The sequence below is a fragment of the Etheostoma spectabile genome, unplaced genomic scaffold (genome assembly GCF_008692095.1).
Source record: "Etheostoma spectabile isolate EspeVRDwgs_2016 unplaced genomic scaffold, UIUC_Espe_1.0 scaffold00006765, whole genome shotgun sequence".
NCBI classification, from domain to species: Eukaryota; Metazoa; Chordata; class Actinopteri; order Perciformes; family Percidae; genus Etheostoma; species Etheostoma spectabile.
The window spans coordinates 87,904-107,037 of NW_022603421.1; the positions used below are offsets into that span (position 1 = coordinate 87,904).

A 19,134-nucleotide genomic window follows, 5' to 3' on the forward strand; every position below is an offset into this window, starting at 1 on the left:
CTGACATTGGTCCTGTATTAAATCAGAGCTGTAGTTACGTACGTAAAAAAGTGGAAGATTAACTCAAGAAATGTTTAATAAAGATGAGCAAGTACAGCTGTATCTGTATCTGTTAACCATATGAATTATCTGTATCTGTATCTGGCGGGGCCAAACCCGGAAGTGGACAGGATTTAACCTGGAAGTGGGTTAGGTTGTCTTGAAATGGGCGGGGCTTTAACCAGTATGTTATTTTAAGCATGCAATGGATATGGGTTGATCAAAAATTGTTATATTTATTGCTGAATGCCAGGGACCCGAATGGCAAGGCTGCAGCCTCAAGGGTAGTAACAAAAGGTTCCATGGTGTAATGGTTAGCACTCTGGACTCTGAATCCAGCGATCTGAGTTCAAATCTCAGTGGAACCTGTTTTTAAGCCACAGCACAGTTGAAAAAGATCAACCTTTCAACTTTCCACATCTAGTTTAAAGTAAGCTTACAGGTTTAATGTCCTTGGCCATTTAGACTGTAAACAGTACGTTGGTGGGGGCATGTTGAGGAGTCACCTGGTTGTTAATGGAACTTGAAGAAGCTCCAAATTTGACAGTATTGACTGGAAGTGATAGGCTTTGAGTTACATGGGGGATACACAATTTGCATTCAGTCTCGTAATCACCATACAAATTAGGTATCACTGAAATTTGAACTTGTGTTGCTGCAGTCAGAGTAGACAGTGCTCATCCTGAATGGGCCAGTATAGTTAATCCAAACTGCTTGTTGAATGGTCTGTTAGCTTTGGAACCCCCCTTTCCCCACAGCTTTCAATTGTCAGGTATAGGTGGGGGAGTGGGCACTGTGTCCAACCCTTTCTGTGTAAAAAAACCACTAAAGAAGTCTCTTGGGTGAGAGACAAAACTTCTGCGGAGGACCTTTAACCAAGTCCTGTTGCCCTTGGCCTAGTTGTGAACTTTTGGGGTAATAGCATGGATCAGGAACCAAACCCAACACATCTGGACTCAATGTGGACATTGTACGGCAATATTTGACACGTTTAGACCATGAAGACAGTTATCAGTTTATTTCCCATCTGGCAGGTGTATTTGTGGACTCAGTTGGACATTTTGAAGATAATTGCACAATGTTCATCCAATTTTCAGTCTATATTCTATCTGGCAGGGACATTTCTGGATTCAGGTGGACATTGTTGACAGATACATTGGTGGATCTTGATTCCCACCATAGGATTTGTCCTGTATTGCACATTCCCTTCACATCCCACGCAATGTATTGCCTTTGTCAAGCACATTGTCACCCTGGTGACTTTCTTCCATGTCTCCATGTCTCCATATATTTGGGCTGACAGTTGAGAAACCTTCTCTTGTTAACTATGACAGGGATGACGGAGAACCTACTATATCATGACATGTTTAATTCACTATATTATAAGTTTGGAGAAAAGTCCTACTGAACATCTGCTGGATCAGTCAGGATGGCCGAGCGGTCCAAGGCGCTGCGTTCAGGTTGCAGTCTCCACTGGAGGCGTGGGTTCAAATCCCACTTCTGACAACTATTGTTATCGTCTGAGACATGATATTGGGAATAAAGAACTTAGCAGGTCTTTGTATTCAAGATGACATGAATTTGCGCATGAAACACAATTGCAAGTAAAGTGTTTTGTGAGTATCTTTATGGTCAACAGATGTAAAGTTACCATGTGATTGTACACAGTAGACATATCTACTGCTGAATTCACTGTCTGTGGCAAGCCCTTTAAAACCTGTTCCTGACTTGCTTTTCCCACATCCTCTGAAAGCTTAGCTAACTAAATGACTTAAGTTAGCCTATAATTGTTGCTTTTTCATCTTCATTGTGATTGTTGTGTGCCTTCAATATCATACATGTGGATATTATGAAATAAACTGCCTAGCAAACCCTTGCAAGACTCTCGAAGGTTCCATGGTGTAATGGTTAGCACTCTGGACTCTGAAACCAGTGATCTGAGTTCAAGTCTTGGTGGAACCTTTCAACTTTCCACATCTAATTTAAAGTAAGCTTACAGGTTTAATGTCCTTCGTCGTTTAGACTGTAAACCTTCCCTTGTTAACTATGACATGGATGACTGAGAACCTACTATAGCATGACATGTTTATTTCACTATGTTATAACTTTTTAAACAGGTCCTACTAAAAGTTCTGCTGGATCAGTCAGCATGGCCGAGCGGTCCAAGGTGCTGCGTTCAGGTTGCAGTCTCCACTGGAGGCGTGGGTTCAAATCCCACTTCTGACAACTGCTGTTCTCATCTCAAACTAATGTCTGAGACATGATATTGGGAATAAGAGGACATGAAAGTGCACGAGAAACGCAATTGCAAGAGCAGTGTTTTGTGAGCATCTTTATTGTCAACACATGTAGAGTTACTGACTGTGATTTAACTAAAGGGTTTTGGTAAAAGTTATCTTTTGTTTTGTAAAACTTTGGGTTGTGTACAAAACAGGAGAAAAGGGTTCTTTGTTGCATCCAGGTTGTTATGTATAACAGATGAAAAGTGCAAATTGACATCATTCCATCCAATACGGGCAAGTCGGGTTGACAGATAGATTTTAAAATCCACACAGATAAACGGTCATCGTAGCTGTTTGCAGGATTTCTGCCATATTGAGTGACAAAATGTGGGTGTCCTGAAAAAAGGTTCTTTAAGTCTACCTCCCCCACCTCTTTTTTTTTGTCTCGACAAGAAGTATTATGCTTTTGGGTCGCCTGTCCATCTCTACATCAGAATCAGAAATACTTTATAGAACCCCGAAGGAAAACTCTGGAAAAGCCTGCTCCTTCGAGCCGGATTTGAACCAGCGACCTAAGGATTTCAACTTTATGCCTCTACAGTCCTCCACTCTACCAACTGAGCTATCGAAGGGAGCAAATATAGCATCCCATGGAGGGAAACAAAAACATTCACATAAACTCGTAGATCACTTGACAAGTATCCCACCCAGAAGAGAGATTCTTGCCATATTTCAGCCAGGGGGAGTCCTGTCGTCTCAGTCGCTGTCCACGGCCCATGAAAATTGGCGAGGGTCTTGCTTCTATTATTTAGCTGCTGTTAATAATCTGAGTCTAGTTAAGGACAGCATATTTGTTTTTCACAAGTACAAAAGGCTCAGCCTAACACCAAAGCCCACCAAAAATAGTTTCAACTCATCGGCGTTCCCCTCCAAGGAAGTCTTTAGTAAAAGGCGAAAGACTTGTGTGTTATGAAGAGAAACCAGAGTGAGTACAGCTGTCTGCTCGAGAGCAGCAGAAAACCCTAGTCGACCCAGTCCAAACCATCAAAAACTGACTTGGTGTGCCGCTTTCCAAACTAAAATGATAAGAGGCAACTTGGTAGACTACTTACTGATGTTTATAACTGTACTCACAATGCCCTGTTTTTAAAACACCAGCCAATCACAAGTGTTACATGTCAATATTCAATGTGTGAGTAATCAGGAAGCTCACATAAAAGATAGTTGCAAGGTCTACCAAATGTTTAACTTTGCAACCCTTAAGTTGTTGGATCCTTGGTTGGGACAGGTTTCCCGAGCAGAGTGGCGCAGCGGAAGCGTGCTGGGCCCATAACCCAGAGGTCGATGGATCAAAACCATCCTCTGCTATTTCCTATGCTTTGTATCAGCAGTCTGAAGTCTATTTCCATGTTTAACAAAGCATCTGTTGCTACAAGTGTCTGAAGTGAAATGTTTCCACCTGCTGAAGAGTAAACTTAATTGCATGACAAGTTGATTTTCATCCATAAATATGGAAACTACAGTACTCATACCTGCTGTAACACTGGAAAAAAAACTGGAGCATTACAAAATAAATAAACTGCACTACAGTACAGATACGTAACAAACTGGAGTTTGATGCCATATACTACACTACAGTACAAGTACATAAATACAGTGAAACTGTAAAACATGTACATTTAAAGTGCTTGTTGGGCTTTCTGATAGCCTGAGGTATAAAAGACCACTGAGCTACATCCCCGGAAGATTTTCATGTTTTTTTGGATTGTTTTCTGAGATATACTTAAACTTATCTTTATTAATCCTTTTGGGATGACTCCCGCAAGGAGATATAAATATCACTGAATAAAAGAAGAAACTGTGGTAAAACATGTAATGGGAATGTTGTATATGGCTTCAAAACCTATGGTATAAATTATAGATGAAAAGTAACACACTACTGTTGCCTTTCTGCTGGACAATACAACGTTCACTGCAAATCTTGTAACACAAACTGAAAATAAATGCTGAGAGATGCATTGGTTGTCCATAATGGTATGTTAGGTTATTTCATCCATAAAAAATGAAATTACAGCACTCAAACCTGATCTAACACCCATAAAAACTGCAGCATAAACACAAAACAATAAATATACTACAGTACAATACTGTAAATAGAAAAATAGTAAAGTAGAAACTGTAAATCATGTACATTTAAAGTGCTTGTTGTGTTGTCTGATACTCTGAGGTATTAAAAAGGGGGCATACCACTTAGTTTGTGTTCCAGGAGGTCTTGGGCTGAATCTCATTTCTCTATCTCACCCCTTCCCCTTGGTTTTGCGCGTTCACGTGAAACCTAGTGCTGTCCCAATACTCTTTTTGAACAAGGGGTAAGGGGTGTATGGCCCTTGGAACCATAGACAGTGAATTACAAAATCAAGGGAGGACGCGAGCTTACTAGAAACAGGAGGAAACAGCAGCTGATCCACTTTGGGGCTGAAAGCGAGCAGAAGTTTCTTAAATCATGTGTTCATGTTGTACCCATTCATTATTGTATTGGTACTGTGTTATTGTAATAATTTGTAATTAATTCCTCTTCATGCACTTGTATATTGTTGGTTTTGATACGGGACACTGATGAAATGTGTGGGGGGGGGGGTTACTGGCCAACAGGCTTCAGACTTGTCAGGAATATCAGAACAGCTGTAGTTAATTTGTTTGTTTGTGGTCTTGTGTGTATTTTTTTAGTTTTACACACATGAGTGCCTTTTTATGTGTGTGACATGTTAGTTATGGTTCTAATAGTTGATAATGGTTCTGTAACATAATTTTATGTAATGTTTTTGCCTGTTATGTTCAATTTATCAGCAATAAAGACAGATTTTTGTTAACAAAATGTTTTTGTAAACATCAATGACATTCAAAACGGTGATAACTGAAACAGATATACAACACACCATGTATACAGGGTGTATATGTATGTATAAATGAAACATTTGTATACAGATTGTAAACAGACCTAAGTACTACACAGATATGAACATCTGCCTCTGCATCACCAAAGTGAACATAAAATAACTATAAAATATATAAATATATAAACGGAGATGACACTGTTGTCAAAACCCACACAACCAACAGACAGAGACGACATCTTGGAAGTTTGTGACAAATACTGTATGGTGATGTAACCAAGTGGTGTCCCATTTCATAGGGGTATGTATTCACCCCTACCCCTCACCCCTTGGTTTCAAGGGCCAAGGGGTGAGGGGTAAGGGGGAGAAATGGGATTCAGCCTAAATCCTTTCCACTTCCGGGTTTGGCCCCGCCAGATACAGATGCAGATAATTCACATGGTTAACAGATACAGATACAGCTGTACTTGCTCATCTTTATTAAACACTTCTTGAGTTAATCTTCCACTTTTTTGCCTTTTTACGTACGTAACTACAGCTCTGATTTAATACAGGACCAATGTCAGAGATCGTACAGATCTTTCTGCAGACTTTCACCAGCTAAAAACCAATTCTTATACCGGGAGTTGAACCAGGGCCACCTGGGTGAAAACCAGGGTTTTCCTTACTATTAGAAGTCTTTAAGAGCAGCAACCAAGACCTTTTGGACACCACTTAGGCCAAATTAATGTAAAATCAAACTAACTGAAAGCTTTCTCAGATGTACTGATTGTAGTCTCCAGAGGACTCCTTAAGAATGTCTGTAAAGGTTATTTAGGCAGAATCCAGACTGCTAGACCATATGGGACTGACACGTTGAATAATAACAACAGTGATTTTATGAATACATCCATAGATATGCCAGGAACAGGGCACATAAAGACATACATCACTTGTTGATAAAACACTGCAAGAAGTCCGGTCTGGCAGTCAGGATTCAGGTTTTCACCTTTTGTCCACCACCATGTCTAGTTAAAGTTTTACAATGTTTGATCATAGAGACATATATTATGTATATTTATTATCGTTACATGAGCTAGGTTTGGGGAAATGCATATCAGGCATAGAGTACATACAGCTTTCATTTAATACAGGACGAATGACACAGATGTTACAGAACTTGCTGCAGACCTTCATCGGCTAGATACCGATTCCCATACCGGGAGTTGAACCCGGGCCACCTGGGTGAAAACCAGGAATCCTAACCGCTAGACCATATGGAACTGATGACACATTAATAACAGGAATTTCATGAATCAATTCATAATCTGGTTGGAAACAGGCCTTCTCTTGAACTTGAATTAAGAAGCTTCTTAAGTAAGTTTTATCTGGAAGCTTTTGAGTGTTCTTTAGGTTTTTATCTGCTTTAACTATTACCGTACAGCGGGGGCACGGAGCAGAGCAGAGCGGCCGTTAGGGAGGAATCCTCCTCTGTGTCCAGCTCCATTTTGAACCTGTAAGCTCACTTTAAACTAGATGTGGAACGTTGAAAGGTTGATCTTTTTCACCTGTGCTGTGGCTTAAAAAGAAAGGTTCCACTGTGATTTGAACTCAGATCGCTGGATTCAGAGCCCAGAGTGCTAACCATTACACCATGGAACCTTTCAAAGTGTTGCTAATGTTTGCTTGGCACTTTCTTTCATAATATCCACATGTGTGATATTGAAGGCACACAAAAATCCCAACAAATCATTTTTGTATAGCACAGTGTTGTGGGTTGTAGTGACCTCCTTGTGTTTATGGTACTTAATGCAAAAATCAGTCTCAATGACCAGATGTGTTGCAAGATTTGCAGTCAACATTGCATTGTCCAGTGATGGTGGTATAATAGTGACCATTGCTAATGTCCAAGCAAATGACCGGTGTTGGATTCCCAGCCATCGCAGTAGCTTTCTTTGAGTGATGTTACTTTTCAACTTTGATTTATACAATAGCAGTGTTTTGATTTCCAGCCACCACCAGGTTTTGAAGCCATATACAACATTAACATTACATATGGGTACACCTACACGTAGGGCTACGAGATTGTAATACAGATTCTGGTAAACAGAAGAGGACCTGTGCATGAAAACCATCTTAACAATCAAAACCACAAGTGCAATAGTGCAAAAGAATTGGAGAATTAAATGTGAGAGCCGGACACTCGGCTGAAACGAGTATCCGGTACGGATAAAGCACTTTTGCCAAGTACAAGTATTATATGTTAACAAAAAAAAGAGAAGTATTAGGCTTTTGGGTCATCTGTCCATCTCTACATCAGAATCAGTCCACCTCTACAGTCCTCCGCTCTACCAACTGAGCTATTGAAGGGAGCTAGCACATACACATGCACTTCCCATTCTTGTGAATGTGATAACACAGGACCCCCCCCCCCCCCCCCCCGGAGGTGCTTTCAGTGATAGAGCGCACTTTCAGTCTCAATGCCCAGATGTATTACAAGATTTGAAGTGAACATTGCATCGTCCAGTGATGGTGGTATAGTGGTGAGCATAGCTGCCTTCCAAGCAGTTGATCTGGGTTTGATTCCCAGCCATCGCAGCAGCTTTCTTTGAGTGATGTTACTTGCTTTTTTTACAAGAAGTCAGCAGAAAGGTTACTTGCCCAACCTGGTTTGATAAAACATTAGATCTCTTTGGGCGGCACAATAATCGCCAAATTGATAATCATGGTTATTTTGATAATTATGGAGATTATCACAATTATTTGTTGATTTTCTACTCCAAAGTGCTAGAAAGGAAGGTTTCACCAATTGTTGAACCTCAGGTCAACAAGGAACAATCTCAGCAAGGTGATTGATGGATGATTCTAGTTACTTCACCAAGTTCAGGCCAAATGACATCACATTAGTTGGCTTCCAGCTATGTATATGCAAATGGCAGTGGTGGGATTTGAACCCACCAGAGACAGTGGAGCCTTAATACAGCACCTTAGACCAGCTCTCCACATTGTGACAAACACAGGCACCGTAACTAATGGTATGCTTGTTAATGTTATTGTAAAAAAACCTTTGCAAGGAAAGAGCCAATACTTTATTAAAAACGGCCAATACTTTATTAAAAACCAAAACCAACCAAACGGGAAAGTTGTGTGAAGGTACGGCGCAACCGCAGTTACAGTGTGTTGGTTCTCTTAACGTTTAGGGAATGTTATAACAAGGAGGGAACGTTCCCTAAACATTAGTTTTTGGTTTGGTTCGAACTAACCTTTAGAGAACCAAAAACTAACGTTCTCTAAACGTTCTGTGTTAGTGGGGTACTTATCGCTGTCAAAAGGTATGGTGTTATGTTTGACAATGATACTCAATACAGGAAACATGACAATGCAAAATATTTTTTTTTATTCTTCAGGTTTGTCTTTTTGTCGTTAATGGCCACAAGTGAACAGTTCCTTTCTGCCTTTGACCGACATATTTCGGCTTGTTTGTCCAGCCCCTGAGCATGCACAGCAGAGCAGAGTGGCGCAGCGGAAGCGTGCTGGGCCCGTAACCCAGAGGTCGATGGATCGAAACCATCCTCTGCTAATCCCTATACTTTGTACCAGCAGTCTGTTGATGTTTAACATAGCGTCTGATGCTGCTAGTGTCTGAAGTGAAATGTCTCCGCCGGCCGAAGAGTTAACTTAATAGTTTGCCAAGTTGATTTCTTCCATAAAAATAGAAACTACAGTGCTCATACCTGCTGTAACACCCATTAAAACTGGAGCATAAAACCATAAATACATTACACTACAGTTAATAAATACTGTAAATAGAAACATGTACGCTTAAAGTAAAGTAAAACCTGTAAATACAACTGTGGTGGCTGGAAATCAAACCTGGGGTAAATGCTTGCACTGATGATATAAATCATAGTCAAAAAGTAACATATCTGTTGCCTTTCTGCTGGACAATACAACGTTTACTGCAAATCTTGTAACACAGACTGAAAAAAATGCTAAGAAATACATTGGTGGAGGCTGGTGGCTTCCAGTAGTTATGAGATAACACAATATTATTCATGAAGGTACATCTGCAATTTGGTATATTGTCATATGTTGTTGGTTTTCTACCATTCTTAAAGAACGCCTTTCGTTGTCAGCAGGATTCGAACCTGCGCGGGGAGACCGCGATGGATTTCTAGTCCATAGCCTTAACCACTCGGCCACGACAACCTGAAACACAGTCCTATACCTGTTTGCATGAATGTTCATAAACATTTCAATTGGTTAGTAATACCAGACATGGACAAAGTGCAAATCCTAGTCTGTGGATAGTTGTGGATGAAGTTTGATTGATTGATATGCTCCCTTATTTGTACAAGAGCTATTTTGTAACAGAGATGTTTGAGATGTTTGTTTTAACAAATCCGGTTGGGCAAATAACCTTTCTGCTTACTTCCTACTTGTTTCTGCATTTGTTCAGAGCTATGTCTGATGATGAACTCACTACCGGGACAACCCCAAAGAGAAGCCCTTATGATCCCAATAATCATCAGTGTCTCCATTTGAGATGATCTGAATGTGATTACAATGACATCCATCTTCAGTTAGTCTGTAGCATTGTCATGTTCAACTGCCCCAACAAGTAGCACTTACTGAATTCAACAGTCAAGTCAATGTTAAAGTTAGGGTAATAAGAATGACTTAGAAAACATTTCAGCATTGTTCAACCAGTAACAAGGGAGAATATTCTTTTTAAACATTTCTATAGGGAGGTCAGCAAAACTACCCGTCTGTCTGTACAGACTACAACTCAACCCTTTTTCAAACCTAAGCTTTGTGAGTAACGTTTCCAGATGTCTTTGTGTAGGTGTTGCAGAAATGCTGGAGTAGTGTGGCTACGTGGCCTAAATATAACAACAGATATGCGTTGTTATAGGAAAACAGCATTAAATGAAATATAGTCCAAGAAAGACAAAACCTTTACATAAGCATTGAGCATGTTCCTGCTGTCAAAGAGAGCTTTACCGTCACGTAGGATCACCTACCTCAGGATCCAGGAATCCACAAAAACAACAAATGAGGCTAAAAGAGTTATCTAAACATTTGAATTAAAACATGTATGTGCATGAGTGAAGACGATGAAACCTGTACTCTTTCTCTATCTATGTTGTTTCTTCTTGCTGACATAGTGCCAAATGTTGTCCGGCTCACTGGTGACTCAACTGAACCATTTAATTGTCTCACTCAGTGTTCAAAATTAAAATAAAAAACAAACATGTTCTCTGCCCGGTTTCCAATCCGGGACCAGTTTCAGCAGAGTCTGATTTAAAGGAAATGGTATTCTTTAAAAGTGTTATGGTTCTAGCGTTAAACTAATGAGGAAGAATCTGACAAATCTAAATTAACCCTGGGGGCCCTGAGGCAATTTTTAAAGTTTAATTTCCGTCTGGAATTATTTTTGAATTTATTTGATAAAAACACTTGTAAAACATCAACCCTGTTGTCTACAGTAAAGATATGAACATCATTTTTTTTAGGACAAACTGGGCTATTAGAATATTTGGGTTGCAGTGAGGTCACTTGCATGTTAAAAATGGTTGAAGGGCCTTAAAGATAATCAATGATAAGCAATGTTATACAAGCAAATATGTGTCTAAATAGTGCATTATTTGGCCTTCCATAGAGTATATAGGCATTTTTGTCCCCTCTGGCCTTCCATACAAGAGGGGTGACTTTATCTCCCATATATGGGCATGTACTTCCTGAAACAGTAGACGGGAGAGAAAGGGCAGACGCGGAGGAGCGAGTCAGCGGCAGAAATGAGCCAAAACGTTTTGAATTATGGACATAAAGTTGATCAATCTTGGATATAGCAGTATGGATTTAAAGCCCAAAGAGGCTGAAGTTCCAGGCTGGATAGAAAACCCCCTGTAGAGGCTAGAAAGACAGGGAAAAGACCTCCGTAAACCTGAAAATGTCAGGATGTAAACGAAACCAAAAGTGAGTAAATCGCTTGTATGGTTCAAAAGTTATTAAACTATGAATCAGAGGTACTTTTTTACTCGTGGGCGAGTGTCTCGGGCTCAGAGGGTTAACCAAAAACATGTCCAGAAACTTACTCTTTCTAATGTTATACCGGTATCTGTCAAGTCCTGACCATTCCCTGACCGGGAATTGAACCCAGGCCGTGGCGGTGAGAGCGCCGAATCCTAGCCACTAGACCATCAGGGAGTCTCTTCTATCCAATTAATCTTTGTAGATGTGAGTTTCCTTGTGCAAATGTGAAAAGTGACGTGTAAAAAAAAAAAGCTTTACAAATTTTGGGAAGAACCCACGAAGATTTAAGAAGGAAAATCAGAGGGAGAAGACAAGGACAGATCGGTGGCAGAAGACGGGGACAGATCAGAGGGAGAAGATGGCGACAGATCATAGGGAAAAGACGGGGACAGATCAAAGGGAAAAGACGGGGACATATCAGAGGGAGAAGACAGGGACAGATCCGTGGGAGAAGACGGGGACATATCAGAGGGAAAAGACAGGGACATATCAGAGGGAAAAAACGGGGACATATCAGAGGGAGAAGACGGGGACAGATCAGAGGGAGGAGACAGGGACAGATCAGAGGGAGAATACGGGGACAGATCAAAGGACCAACACACGGAGACTTTGATTCCTAGTAATTAAACTAAAATAATAAATCTGTCTGCCAGGAGAAGATGGGGACAGATCCGTCTGGTGAAGACAGGGACAGATCAGAGGACCAACCCAAAATTACGAAGACAGAGACAGATCCTTTTATTCGTCCTTATTTCTTGTTGGAAAACAGAAGAACTCAGTTTTGTTTTTATTTTTCTGTTTGCGTCCATTTTAAAACCCGAGCACCTTATTTAAGTTTTGTTGCATGAATGTTTTATTTTGAAAGAGTGTAAAACAACTTCCTAATAAAACAGGTTGAACTATCTGAGGTTTATTCATAAAGTGTGTGTGTGTGTGTGTGCGTGTGCGTGTGTGTGTGTGTCAAAAAAAACAATGATTCAGTTTGAAATATATTTTCATCTACAAATTAATTTTAGTTTTCAAAGCCTCGTAGTAACTCATAGTATAGTACGTCAAAATATTCATAAAAGTCATAGTATAGTATGTCGAAATATTCATAAAAAGACATAGTATAGTATGTCAAAAAAAGTCATAAAAAGTCATAGTAGAACGTGTCGAAAATTCATAAAAGGCATAGTTTAGTATGTCAAAAAATTCATTAAAGTCATAGTATATTATGACAAAAATTCATTAAATGTCATTAAATATACTATGACTTTGTTTGAATATTTGTCATATTATACTATGACTTTTATGAATTTTTGACACGTTATACTATGACTTTCATGATTTTTTGTATAGTATAAAAGAAATATTCATAAAATGTAATGAAAAGTCAGACTATAGTATGTAAAAAATTCATAAAAAGTCAGAGTATAACATGTCAAAAATTCATAAACGTCAAAGTTTAGTATGACAAAAATTCATAAAATGTCATTAAAAGTCCGTTTAGTATAACAAAAAAATCATAAAAAGTCATAGTATAGTATGACAAAAATTCATAAAATGTCATAAAAAGGCATAGTATAAGATGTCAAAAAATTTCATAAAAAGTCATAAAAAGTCCATGAAGACAGTTATCAGTTTATTTCCCATCTGTCAGGTATATTTGTGGACTCAGTTGGACATTTTGAAGATAATTGCACAATGTTGACCCAATTGTCAGTCTATTTCCCATCTGGCAGGGACATTTCTGGATTCAGGTGGACATTGTGGACAGAAACATTGATGGATCTTGATTCCCACCATAGGATTTGGCCTGTATTGCACATTGCCTTCACATCCCATGCAATGTATTGCCATTGTCAAGCACATTGTCACCCTGGTGACTTTCTTCCATGTCTCCATGAACGCCCATATATTTGGGCTGACAGTTGAGAAACCTTCCCTTGTTAACTATGACATGGATGACTGAGAACCTACTATATCATGACATGTTTAATTTACTATATTATAATTTTTGAGACATGTCCAACTGGACACATGCTGAATCAGTCAGGATGGCCGAGTGGTCCAAGGCACTGCGTTCAGGTCGCAGTCTCCACTGGAGGCGTGGGTTCAAATCCCACTTCTGACAACCAGCATTTTCATCTGGAACTAATGTCTGAGACATGATATTGGGAATAAAGAACTTAGCAGTACTTTATATTAAGGAGGACATGAATGTGCGTGTAAAACGCAATTGTTAGTAAAGTGTTTTGTGAACATCTTCATTGTCAACACATGTAAAGTTACCATGTGTTTGTACACAGTAGACATATCTACTGCTGTATTCACTGTCTGTGTCAAGTCCTTCAAAACCTGTTCTTGACTTGCTTTTTCCCACATCCTCTGAACGCTTAGCTAACTAAATGACTTACAGTATGTGAGTGTCAAATAATAGTATTGTTGGATTCTGGTCCAAATGTGGACATTTTAGTGCAATGCAAAGGTGCATAACAGATTGCTTTCTACTTACCTGGAGCGATGCAAAGCAGGGGGGGCCAACTAGTCAAGGAACAGCAAGAGACTTGGTATTTAAGAATACAAACTGACTATGTGACAGATGTGTAATCTGTCATGTCCTGCCTTTTGAAGCTCTAGCCAGGCGCCATTCCTCTTCTAAAACAATATGAGTCATTCCAGTAAGTGAAAAGGAAACTCACATCTACAAAGATAAATTTTAACAAATGTGACTCCCTGATGGTCTAGTGGCTAGGATTGGGTGCTCTCACTGCTGTGGCCCGGGTTCAATTCCCGGTCAGGGAATGGTCAGGACTTGAAAGATTCAGGTGAAATATTTAAAAGAATAAGTTCCTGGACTTGTTTTTAGTTGATTTAGATTTGTCAAATTCTTCCTCATTAGTTTAATGCTAAACCCCAACACTTTTAAAGAGTACCATTTCCTTTAAATCAGACCCCCGACAGCGGATGTGTCCTTTTGTCATCATTGATGGGTCATAAACACTTCATCTGCCTCTATCTCAATAACAATTCTTTTCATTTTTTCAAACAGTAACTTGTAATGGAAATTTACATTTAACCAATGATTTTCATATTAATTATTCATAATAAGATCTTCAATGCCTCTCAGAGTATGTCACTTCTGTATCTTTCCTCAGTGTCTTCTCCTTGTAGGAGACAACTGAATTTGTTATGTCTTTGCATTTTCCCACCAAGGAGGGCTCGCTGATTCCACTCGGAAATCCAAACGACAAGGAAGCAATTTCAAACAGCAGGGGTAAGTTAAAGTTTCAATTCTGTTGGATAAATTATTTAAATTGGACATTGAGATGGTTTGTGAGACAAATATTGACTGTGATTTAACTGAGGGATTCGGGGAAAGTTAAATTTTGTTTTGTAAAACTTTGGGTTGTGTACAAAACAGGAGAAAAGAGAAGCTAGTTTTTTCCAATTCTTCTGGTGACACTTGGCACTATTTTTCATCTTTTGTCTGTAGTGCTCTATTCTGTCAGGACTTCTCCAACTCTTCTTTTTTTTTCTTGTTCTGTCTTGGCAAGAAGTATTATGCTTGTGGGTCGTCTGTCCATCTCTACATCAGAATCAGAAATACTTTATTGATCCCTGAAGGGAAACTCTTGAAAAGACTGCCCCTTCGAGCCGGATTCAAACCAGAGACCTAAGGATTTTAGCTTTATGCCTCTACAGTCCTCCGCTCGACCAACTGAGCTATTGAAGGGAGTTAGCACATTTACATACACTTCCCATTTTTGTGAATGTGATAACACAGGACCCCCCCCCTGGAGGGACTTTCAGTGATAGAGCGCATTTCACAGTCTCAATGCCCAGATGTATTACAAGATTTGAACATTGATATACTGTGATGATTTATCAGTTTTCTATCATCCTTGAAGAATGCCTGGATCGGCAGGATTTCCCAATGGATTTCTAGTCCATCGCCTTAGCCACTCTGCCACAACAACCTGAAACACAGCTCTATAAATTTTTCAATGAGCGAGGCAGAGAGGGAGTGACCCATCCCTGAGAAGGCCCGTCAGCGAGCGCCTGGTGGCTGGGTTTGCCACGGAGCCCGGTCAGGCACAGACCAAAGAAGCTGCGTGGGGCCCTTCTCTCCATTCCATGGGCCCACCACCTGTGGGAGGAACCGCTGCGGTTGGGTGTTCTGCCACATTGGTGGCAGCGAAGGTCAGGGGCCTCAACGGACAAAACCCGGGCGTCAGAGGCTTGCTCTATGGGGTTCCAGTAGGGGACTCCGTAGTTCTGCTGGGGGAATTCAACACACACGTGGTTAATGATGGAGATACTTGGAGAGGCGTGTCTTATTTTCCTACCTGGCGTAAAAGCCTTTGTATAGTCAGTCATTTCTTGTGCTGAACAATATTATTCGTTACCTAAAGACATATTGTTTTGTTGAGATCAATAATGTAATAAAGTTGCCATGTTTATATTAATTGGCTTCATTTCAATATTATTCCAAATTATAGTGTACACACTGCTGAGGACACGACTTGCCTTTATACACCCTGCTTCTCTTCAAATGATTACTGGATGACATACTTGCTGTTAGAGAAAAGAGAACAAAAAAAAGTTTTTTATTTCTAAACAATACTCATTATAAAGACTAACTTTTAATATTGACCAAATATAGTAGGATTACTAAATGTATGGATCTTTTGGCACTAGGTGGGGATTGAACCTGAGACCTTTGAATCTACATTAAGCTTTCCTTATTTCTCCGAAACATTCCTATTTCAGCAATTAAATTAAAATCTGACTTAATAGAAACTATAACACTCTTACACTTTGTGGGTAATTTAGCAGCTTTCTCATCTTTTCTCTCATTTCCTCTTTTTTTCTCTTCCTTTTCCATCTTCCCCACCTCTTCCCCACCTCTTCCCCCTTTTCCTCCCCCCTTACATACTGTTGTCCCCCAACATGGTTTTTATGTAGCTTGAAGACCAAATTGTTAGTTTTTCTGAAATGTTCCCAACCATTGTAATAATTTTCATAGCCTCGTTGGCGCAGTAGGCAGGGCGTTAGTAACATAGTCTGAAGGTTGTGAGTCAAATCTCACATGGGGCAGTTACTTAAAAATCAATGGGGGCAAAAAGAGGAAATTATACAACCACATAAGTACAATTCCAACAGAAAAAAACACAATAGGTGCTGAAAATACAATGACTTTCAGGTGGTCAACCACTGCACACATTGTTTTGTCCCCCTTTTTCCTGAGGTCATGACAAAGCATCTAGTGTTGATCTTAGCCTTTATGTGAGTACATAGGTCTCCACGTACATTGTTTTTATTATTGACGGCCAAATTGTTAGTTTTTACCAAATCTTTCCAACCATTGAAAGAGCTTTCATAGCCTCGTTGGCGCAGTAGGCAGCTCGTCAGTCTCATAATCTGAAGGTCGTGAGTTCAACCCTCACACGGGGCAGGTGATGCTGAAAACACAGTGACTTGTAGGTGGTTGAACACTGGCACAAGTAAATGAATGGAAGCTGTTATTCTGTGGTTTTTTCTGAGATTGAGACAATGAAAGGCCTTCTTTAAGGGTTGTAGCAAACCAATTGACTCATCACAGTATAAAATAAACGCAGATGAGCCTTCATTAACAATATTGTGTTCTCATAGGTACAGGAAGCCACCAATGAATGTATCTCTCAGCATTTATTTTCAGTCTGAGTTACACAAATTGCAGTGAACATTGTATTGTCCAGCAGAAAGGCAACAGGTGTGTTACTTTTGGACTATGATTTATACCATAGCAATCTAGCATTTTGCCCAGGTTTGACTTCCAGCCACAACAGTTGCATTAACAGGTGTTGAAGCCATATACAACATTACATGTTTTACCCAGGTTTATTCTTTTATTCAGTGATATTTCATCCCAATAGGATTAATAAAGATAAGTCTAAGTCAAAAAAATTTGAAACTCTTCAGGGGATGTAGCTCAGTGGTAGAGCGCATGCTTTACATGAATGAGGACCTGGCATCTCCAGCAGGTATTATGGTAGAGTCTTTAAAAGAGCTGCAAACAATATTACCTCCTGTGGTAATGTGGTGGACAGCACAAGGACTTTAAACATGCATGTTTTTCTGAAACAGCTGAAGGTTTGAATGGTTTAAATAACTGAAAGAACACAGAAGTGGCAGAGCCAAAAAACATATGGAATGAAAACTAAATAGAACAGCCTTCCCACAATGAAACGTGTTCGAGTACAGTAGCTCAGGGGTTCTCAACCTGGGGGTCTGGACCCCCAAGAGGACCGCACTTAATTTTTAGGGGAATAGTCAGGTAAATTGTGAGAAAAAAAATTTTAGACTGGGGAATGGTTTTTACATTACTAAGTTTGGTACCTGGAACAGAGAAAAGGGTCTGAAGGTGGGTTGAGAACAAATGAGAGAAAGACAATTGAACAGTTTTAAAATAAAGTGTTAGTTGTCTGGACAAGTTGGGCCTCAGGAGTCCTTCTGCAGACTGGTTGCATCTTAATTTAGCAGCCATGTGTCTGACACAAGTGGAGTGTTACAGCAATTGTAGCAAGAGCCACTGTTGGCATGTTAGCGACAGCCAGACTCCAGCATGCACCTCTAGTTTCCAATTGAGTTGGGCTTTGGAAATCACACCATGCCCACCAGGTGGGGAATTAACAGCTAACTAAATATTGAGAATATTTAGTTATGGGTTTTAATGCCATGGAGTTGAAATTGAACCTTCCAACAGCAAAAATCTACACAAATGTGCATTTCCTGTCTGGGTAGCTGAATCTTTAAGATGCTTGCCTCAATGCAGAGTCCCTAGAACTGTGGTTGCAGAGTGGAGGTGTAGTCTCGTCTCCATTTAGCGGCCGTGTGAGACAAGCTGAGCTTTACAGCACAGACAAGCTTCCCTAGTCACTCACTGGAATAATGTGACTCATCTCATGAATGGCATATCTGTGAGCCAATGACATCCCTGGTTTATAGTGGCCCATTTTAATAAATATTGGCACAGAAACCCAGTTCAATGAGTTTATTTACAACGTCAGTCCAAATCAGTGGTTGACTTTACATTCCTTTTGAGAAAGGACTCGTGAATCTTCCCAAGGGATTACATAGATGGTGAAGGTGCACTTAAGTTCCTGAAATATAGAAAAAAGCAAACAATTAGTGCATCTTGTTTAACATTGATGCACTGGGGCAGACCAGTGTTGGGTTTTAAGGTGTGTTTTTCCCCTGAGTTTCAAACACAACCTGAAGTCTTACACTTGCCTTGGGTTCAGAGTTGGAATCACAGTCGTTAGCAGCAGCGTTGCCTTTGACAGCAGCAGTGTTGCCGGTCTTGCACGTTGTACGTCCCAGGAGCATTTCCAGGAAGTAGTTAAATCCTCCGACGGTCTAAAGTGACAGGAAACAGGACTCAGACATGTGAGCACCAATAATAAAATAATGCAAGTCATTGAATATGAAAGGATTAAGGCCAATGTCAAAAAGAAGAAACTCATGAGTTCAGAGATTAAGTAACAAGTTTGACATTGGCCCTAATCCTCTTCCATAGTAGAAAAATAAAGTTTAACGTTACCTGAACTTTAGCCAATGTAATGTCCAGAATTGCGTAATTAAACCTGTCTTCTGTGTTGGCTTTGTTGAATTCAACCACAGCAAACTGCGCCGCTTCTAAAACATCGGTACTGTTCACCGGGACTTCTTGATAGCTACCGGGACGCGGAGGAGATTGTTCGGTTACAAAGCGGTCGGCGAAAGCAGAAACAAAAACGCAAAACCAGACCAACAGCATGATTGCACCAGTTTGTTCTGCAGTAGCTATTAGGAGTCGTGTTATCGGTTCTGAGTGGACTAGTCCAAAGCCGAGTTAATATACCGTCTAGAGAAACATACACACACCTGTTTCCTATCTGTTGATGAACACCCACACAGGTGTTTCCAGTTAATCTGGCTGATTAGACCACACCCCAGGA

General features: G+C 40.0%; 6 non-coding genes across 6 annotated transcripts; 3 read left to right on the forward strand and 3 right to left on the reverse strand.

Annotated features, from left to right (window-relative positions):
- Window positions 1–335: 335 nt before the first annotated feature.
- On the forward strand, window positions 336–407 carry trnaq-cug (transfer RNA glutamine (anticodon CUG)). The gene has a single exon. It is a non-coding gene; the product is annotated as a tRNA-Gln (tRNA).
- A 2,398-nt stretch (window positions 408–2,805) lies between these two features.
- trnay-gua (transfer RNA tyrosine (anticodon GUA)) lies at window positions 2,806–2,893 on the reverse strand. The gene is given in 2 exon segments: window positions 2,806–2,841; window positions 2,857–2,893. It is a non-coding gene; the product is annotated as a tRNA-Tyr (tRNA).
- A 240-nt stretch (window positions 2,894–3,133) lies between these two features.
- Window positions 3,134–3,250, reverse strand: LOC116678243 (U5 spliceosomal RNA). Its single transcript, XR_004329203.1, has one exon. It is a non-coding gene; the product is annotated as a U5 spliceosomal RNA (small nuclear RNA).
- A 3,095-nt stretch (window positions 3,251–6,345) lies between these two features.
- trnae-uuc (transfer RNA glutamic acid (anticodon UUC)) lies at window positions 6,346–6,417 on the reverse strand. Its single transcript has one exon. It is a non-coding gene; the product is annotated as a tRNA-Glu (tRNA).
- Window positions 6,418–8,642: 2,225 nt separating this feature from the next.
- Window positions 8,643–8,714, forward strand: trnat-cgu (transfer RNA threonine (anticodon CGU)). Its single transcript has one exon. It is a non-coding gene; the product is annotated as a tRNA-Thr (tRNA).
- A 4,489-nt stretch (window positions 8,715–13,203) lies between these two features.
- trnal-cag (transfer RNA leucine (anticodon CAG)) lies at window positions 13,204–13,286 on the forward strand. Its single transcript has one exon. It is a non-coding gene; the product is annotated as a tRNA-Leu (tRNA).
- Window positions 13,287–19,134: the final 5,848 nt, after the last annotated feature.